This window comes from Notamacropus eugenii, chromosome 4 (assembly GCF_028372415.1).
Source record: "Notamacropus eugenii isolate mMacEug1 chromosome 4, mMacEug1.pri_v2, whole genome shotgun sequence".
NCBI lineage: Eukaryota > Metazoa > Chordata > Mammalia > Diprotodontia > Macropodidae > Notamacropus > Notamacropus eugenii.
In genome coordinates this window covers 442,436,305-442,444,064 of record NC_092875.1, presented here as the reverse complement: position 1 = coordinate 442,444,064, position 7,760 = coordinate 442,436,305, and the positions used below count along the sequence as shown (strand labels likewise).

The following is a 7,760-nucleotide window of genomic DNA, read 5'->3' as shown; positions in this document are numbered from 1 at the left end:
ACATGAATATTCAACAGGCAAAAAGCCACTGTATGCTTCAAGGACTGGGCCAGTCTTGCTGGCCAACATCCCCATTACCCTCCTTTTGCAAAATCAGAAAAATGTTCATTAATCTCCAGTCTTCCAACACTTTTTCCAGTGTATAGTTGCTCAGAGAAGGACAAAACTAGTTCTATGATCTACAAAATCATATCTACAAGTTTCTTCGATACCATTGTGTTTTCCCCCTAACCTTTACCTCTTCCCAACTTCCTTGTTCCTACTATCCTCCTAGTTACTCAATCTAGGTACCTTGTTGTCATCCTTGGCCCCTCACTTGCACTGACTGCACATAACCAATCTGTTGCAAGTCTGGTTTTTGCCTTCAGAACACTTCTCCTTTATGACCCTGATCTCCATATGCACAACCAATGCCCTATTGCTTCCCGCTCTTGAGGTTCCATTTTATCTTTGTTATGTATGTTATGCCTTTTCTAATTAGGATATCATTCTCTTTGATACAGAAGATGCAAGAAAACAGGAATCAACCATCTGTTACCATCAAAGGCCCTGTTTTTTATTTTTTCAGATCAGAACATATTTAATAATTTTTTTAAAGTTCTCTTTGTTATTTTTTGGATGCCTCATCTTATTCTAGGTTGTAGCCTTCCTGCTACTATTTGTATAGTTCTCTGCCACATTTGTCTTTGTTCTTGGTGATGTGTCCTATATTCCATCTTTTATACATGTTTTTTTAAAATCTGAGCTCATTAGAGAGCTCCCTGTGCACCTCATCTCCAGATGTCTCCCTCTGTTTCTCCTCATTATAATTGTCAACATTATATTTGGGAGATGCTGCTATACCTCTTGAGCTCCTCTCACATTCAGAGTCCTTGCCTACTTGTTTATGCCTATAATAATACACTCATCTTTGTTAAGGAAGGCAAATCCTTGCCCCATAGTAAGGATTCACTGTGTAGCACAAATTCAGAACATTGCTAGGACAGTTAGTTCCTTCACTATCTGTACTTCTTGGATGTCAAGAGGAAAGACTGTCTTTTGTGTGACCTCCTAGAAAGCTCTGCAAGCAATGATTGACCTTCCCACTGGGTTCCTAATGGCACAATAGGAGGAGTGGGAAGGAGGAGTGATAGTGTCTTGGGAAGGTTGCTTTTAATAAACCCCTTTATTTTCTTTTAGCTCTCGGCTAGGACTTGTCTTTATACCCAAGTGTTTACTGTAAGAGTTATTTCACTTAACTAGGCATCGATACAGTCTCTATATGCAATCAGTGAGCTTACAGAGACCCATGTTCAGAATATTTGAAAAATCTCTCCTGCCTTTTGTCTCTTTTGCTTTCACTCTTTCAGTGAACAGTCAGTCAACAAGCATTTACTTACTATGTGCCCAGATCTGTTCTAAGAAATGGTGATACAAACAGAAGCCAAAAAAAATTTTCTCCTCCCAAGGGACTTACGTTCTAATAAGGAAAGATAAAATATAAAAGGAAGTCAGAAAGGAGTCTAGAGAGGAATTAAAGAGTGAAGATGGATAGCCCAAGCCCTTCCTTAAAATGCATGTTCCAGAAGAGATTGATCAATAAGGGACCTTGGAGGCAGACAGACCTTATAGTAGGTGAAAGGGGAGGAGGCTGCCAACAACCAGTCCACATGGAGAATAGATCATATCTAGCTTTGTAATCATATAAATACGTCCAAACAAACAAAACAACAACAAACCATCAAGGAGCTCATGGTCTAATGGAAAAGCCAACATTCTCTAGCTGCTCTGGATTTTACCACCACTCCTCAGCTACTCACCAGTACCTTCTCACCCTATACCATTTCTTTGCTTTGCCCTCCTCTCTCACTGATGGAATCCTTCTGAGGCTTCCATTTTGGGGTGGAACCTATGCCAGACTTCCTTCATTCCTCTTCTTGTAGAACTTTATCACAATTCCCTCTCACAGGTACCTTCCCTCCCTCAGCCCGTTTCAGATACTTTTCATATGTTGTCTTGCCCCCATTAAAATGTAAACTCTTGGAGGGTAGGGACAATTTTTCTTTTTGTTGGTATCTGTATCCCCAGTATTCAGTATAATACCTAGAACATAGTAAATGATTAATAAATGTTGGCTGCCTTGCTTTGTCTTGAAGTCCTCCAACCAAAATAGAATTTGCATGTTTTGGGCATGTAGCTCTTAAAAGTACCTCTGGTTGATTGGTGGACATCATCAGTGAGACCCCATACTAGAAGGAAGCAACTTGAATAAGTAAAAAGAAGGAAGAATTTGATTGGGTCAAGGTGATATACATGAAAAAAAAACCCAAAAAAACCAAAAGCAGAGCCAGGATTAAAACCTAGGTCCTTTGACTTCAAATTGAGTACTGTTCCCATTGTGCTATGTTGCCTCCTATCCCATTTTGACCCTGGAGCCTAGAAATGAACTGAACCCCAAGTCAGAATAGGGTTTAGTGTAATGGGAGAATTACCTGATAGTTCGGTGATATTGTGGGTTGCTATATACATTCCAACATTATGTTTTTTAAACTATGTTGGTATAAATAGCGTCACCTCTCAGTCAACTGCCTGTTCATTATGATTCTGATATCTTTGTGTATACATCCCTAAATTCTATACTTTTAGCTATTGATGACCAAATATACACAAGAAACTTGGAAAAGCATTTATGTGATAATAATAAAATATAATTGTTACGTGTGATATGTGCAGAAAAGAATATAAGCTGGTCAAGAACCAGGAATGGGGATAGCAAATGAACAGTCTGAAAGTTATCTGGGTATCCAGGGGATAGTAAAAAAGACAGAAGAAGGCTTTCAGCATATTGAGTAAATCCTGTAGGGAGGACTTCTGGAAGACCGTGGGTCAGAACTACACAGGATGAGAGGACATCCATGGAATATGATCTGTCCTTGTGGAGAGAGTACTCACATGAATGGGATTACGGATCCATTAAAGTAATAACAACTCATATTTGTCAAATGCCTTAAGGTTTACAACAATGTCCTCACAACAACTTCATGAGGCAGATTTGCATAATGGTTATCCTCAGCTTACTGATCTCACAGAAATCAGATGACTTTCTGATGCTTATATTGTTAGTGGTGCTCAACTTGAAATTCAAAGAAGATGTAATAGTCACTAGCATTTTTATAATGTTCAATTGTTTTTCTTTTTTTCTTTCTTTTTTTTTTTTAAATATGTAATATCTTGAGTTTATTTGAGGTTAGGGGATTATGTTTGCTTTTGGGAAGGGAAGGAAATGTTCTCTTCTTGATTCTGAACATCAGGCATAGGCCAGATCTCCCTACTTTCCCTGTACACACACAGCCTGGCTCTTCTTGTCCTCCATCCCTAAGTCTCTTATTCTTTCACCAGCCGGTAGATGTGATGTTGAGCTCCATGCTCACTTGCAGATACTTCAGACATGTATGCAATACACAGTAAAGTTTCCTGGGTATCTCTTTTGGTCACCACCTGCAAAATAGTGAAGTTCTCCAATACGCTGTTCATCATGTATTTCTCTGGCAGATGCTTTAGCTTATGGATGAAGTTGATCATATATTTGCAGAGAGGAGATCGGTGAATTCGGTACGAGTAGTGGCCATTCTCATAGTGGGCGTACTCTGTCTCTACTTTCTCCACAACCTGTTTGCCAAAGGAGCAGACTTTGGTGGAACAGGTGATGATCATATTCTCAGGACTCTCATACTGACTGGAGACACCATAAAAAGAGCTGCCTTCGTCCTCGATGTTGGTGTTGAGGTCAACCCAGAATTTGACAAGGAAGAAGGCATTTGAGGGTCCTCGTTCAAAGAGTTCCTTGAGTCCTCCCTTTTAATCAGGGAATTTGTCATAGATCTGGTGGATATCCACCGCTTCGAGGTAGGGGTCACTGTAGCTGGGACTGGACTGGCCAATGTGTACAAATAGGTGCTTGTTATACGTGTCTGGGTCTTGCTGCTGCTCCAAGAAGGCAGAGAACTCCAACATCCAAAGCTTGGAGCTGGCCACACTTCGGCCTTGCCATGGAGGGGTTGACGGTGACAGGGTAGATCCAGCAGGAGGTTCAAACCCTGGCAGAGGGAGCGGAGGCTGAACAGCATAGGTTTGTTGAGAGAAAGGTTTCACATCATGGGAAGTTCCAGCTTGGCCTGGCAAAGTTCCTTGCCAAAACCCTGAGATGGCTGGGTAGGCGGGTCCCCGAGTAAGGGCCATTTTATTATGGAAGGCTGTAGCAGAGATGATCTGAGCGGATGACATGGTAGCCATATTCTGCAGGGCTTTGTCCTTAGCTGCCTGATCCTTTAACTTGGCTTGGATCTCCCGGCCTTTACAACGGGCCAGCACCTGGATGTGGCTAGATACCTGCTTCCTGGTTCAAGTTTTCCCCGTCCAGAGCTTAATATAGCGAGAAATCAGCTCATTCCGGCCATACATCTTGCCCTCATCTGATAAGATGATCTTGCGTCTGCCTCAGGGTGGGTAGATGGCAAGGGCCTCTTGGAAGCTCTGCTCAATGTCAGGGCTCCACACACCCTCTGCATCATTGTCTATGGGTTTGTCCAAAGCCTCGCTGCCCTCGGAGACGTTGCTCCCCTCAGGGGAGGTGGGAGAGCTCCACTCGTTGGAGGTAATGGTGCCGGCTAGGCCCTCCAAGGCTCCGCTTGGAGAAGGACCCGTTGGACCTGCTGTCCCAGGATGGGGGATGAGAGAGGAATGGTGTGCTAAGTGAGTTCTGAGGGGTGCTCTGAGATGCAGCAACTCTGCTCCAGCTCTCCAATATCGCTCTCCCTATTGAAAGGAGACTCAGACTTGGGAAAAGTTGGCTGGAGGACAGTAGAGCCCTTCTCCTAAGGACATAATGATGGGGAGACAGGATCCCCACAGTATAGCACGTAACTTGCCACACACATGGCTCCCACTTTGAGGGTAGGGGAAAGGCAGGAGGCTGGAAGCAAGAGAGGAAGGAGTTTTTCCAGAATTGAATTGACAGGAAAACACAAGATCCCTATTCTTGGAGGAGTGAGTCAACTGGAAGAGAGGAAGAAGGAACTCTGGAGGAGAAACGAAAGGCGGAAGAAAGGAGAGTTCAAGGAATAGAAAGGGGAGGAAAGAAAGGAGAAAGAGAAGTATGAAAAAGGGAAAGGATAGAGTGAATGAGGGAAAGGAAGAAAGGGAAGAAGAGAGAAAAGAAAAGATGGGGTCAAGAAAGAAAAGAGAAGAAAAAAGGCTAAGATGGAGAGGGAAGGGTAGGATAAAGGAGAGAGGAGGGGAAAGGAGGAAAAAGCAAAGGATGAGGAAAAGAGCCAGAAGAAGCTGAGGAGGGTGAGAAACAACAGGAGAGAGAATGAAAGAGGAGGGAAAGATAGGGAGGGGGAAGAGGGAGAGGGGAAGTAGAGAGCTCAATTGTTTTTCAATTGTGTCAAACTCTTCAGGACCCCATTTGGGGTTTTCTTGGCAGAAATACTGGAGTGGTTTTCCATTTCCTCCTCCAGCTCATTTTACAGATGAGGAAACTGAGGCAAACAGAGTTAAGTGACTTACTCAGGGTCACTCAGCTAGTAAGAGTTGGAGGATGGATTTAAACTCAGGAAAGGTAGTCCTCCTGACTCCAGGACTGTGCTCTACACACTACGGCGCCCCCTAGCTGCCACTTATTTAGTAGTTTGAAATTTGCAAAGTACTTTAAAAATGTTATCCAATTTTTAGTTAGCCTCATGACAACTCTGGAAGTAGATGGTACTATTAGGGGCAGTGGATAGAACATTATTAGACTTGGAATCAAGAAGACCTGGTCTGAAATACTTACTAGCTGTATGACTCTGGGCAAGTCACTTAATGTCTGTCTGCCTCAGTTTCCTTAACTGTAAAATGGAGATAATAACCTACCTCACAAGTTTGTTGTAAGGATCACATGCTATTCCAAGTGATAATCATTAAGCATTTAGCACACTACTTCATATGTGGTCAGTGCTTAATAAATGTTCATTTTCTACTGCCTTCCTTCCTTCCTTATTATACCCATTTTATAGATGCAGGAAAAGTGAACACAAGTCTTCCTGACTCAAGGTTCAACATTCCATCCACTGTAGCACCTAGCTGCTTCTAGGATTGCATGACCTTATGACTGACTCCTAGTGTGTTCCTGTCATACAACGCTGACTCCAAGAGTAAAAGAGTTCTGTCTGTTTAGTGATGGTGGATGAAGAAAAACACCCTGGAGTTCCACTGATATTGAATGATTTGGTATATAAGAAAATGCATTTTAATTCTCTAGTCCAGGGTAAATGTATACTTACCATCTATCATCTATCTCCTCGCTTATTCTCACACACATTGAAAGGGGAGGATGGTAGTGTGGGTGTCAGGAAAGATCTGGCAGAAAATAGTCTTTAAATTGTCAGGTAGGCATGGGTGAAAATAACCCACTTGTTCTTTTGTGTTTGACTATACACTGTAATAGATAATGAGCAAATATTTTGTTTTAAGTACCTGAGAGAGAGAACAAGGAAAGGAAAATGGAACCATGTTCTCAATTTTGAGAAAAGTTCTTAAAATTTCCTAAAATAACAATAATATAACCAAAGCATGATGTGAGAGACTAAAATGTTGCCTTTCACAGGGCACCCTTGGAAGAACAGAGAGAGACCACCAAGATTCATGGATGTATTTACCACCTCTGCTATATGTCCTGGGAGCATGATACTTGCAGACATCTATATCCTTTCTTCTTCTGGAAGCCATGGAACTAGTGCGTCCACCAGATAATGGAGAGAATTTTGTGTTTGTTCAGTTGTGTCCAAGTCTTGGTGACCCCATTTGGGGTTTTCTTAGCAAAGAGACTGAAGTGGTTTACCATTTCCTTCTCTAGCTCATTTTACAGATGAGGAAACTGAGGCAAACAAGGTTAAGTGACTGGTCCAGGGTCACACAGCTAGTATGAGTCTGAGACCAGATTTGAACTCAGAAGATGAGTTTTTCTGATTCCAAGTCTGACACTCTATCCAGTGCACCACCTAGCCACTCTAGTGGGGGGAATAAAGGAACAGAATAGTAAAGACATTTTTTTCCTACATGCCAATGATCATAGAATTCAGACTTTTAGAAAAAGAAGAGATTGTATCGTTCTATAGTCCTGCCTAATTATTTCAAAACAGTGATAACTGAGACAAGTGAAGCAAAGGAATAATTAAAAGAGAAGAAAAGAAAGGAATGCTATAAAAATAAACCCCAGAGAAAATGCAAATCAAGACAAAACCAGTAAGGCTGTATTGTCAGATTTTGTTGTGAAGTTCACTGTACATCTGGACCCATAACCAGCTCTGCCTGACTGTACCAATGGAACCTGGAAACATACCCAGTTCTTTAACCTGCGGAGAAGCAATGACTAGGTAGAAACGTAAATGCCTCCTAGACTGGGTTGAGTTTCAGATGAGTTCCTTTCCCTGCAATTTATTATCTTGTAATGTTCCCTAGAGCACTGAGACATTTAATGGCTTGCCCAGAGTCACACAACCAATATATGTTAGAGGCAAGATTTGAACTTCCTGGTATCAAAGCTAGCTTTTTATCCACTGTGCCTCTACTTCAAAGAAATGTTAATTAAACTATGGAAATACCTAGATAGGTAGCATAATACAGTTTAAAAAAAAATCTAACTTTGGAATCAGTAGAGCTTGGAATCAGAAGGGTTCAAATTGTAAAATTTTTATTACCTGTGTGACGTTGGGTAAGTCACATAAACTTTCTGGTCCTCA

The 7,760-nt window shown here is 41.7% G+C and overlaps 1 pseudogene; it reads right to left on the bottom strand.

Annotated features, from left to right (window-relative positions):
- Positions 1-3,190: 3,190 nt before the first annotated feature.
- Positions 3,191-4,919, bottom strand: LOC140498643 (transcriptional enhancer factor TEF-3 pseudogene; annotated as a pseudogene).
- Between the last annotated feature and the right edge of the window lie 2,841 nt (positions 4,920-7,760).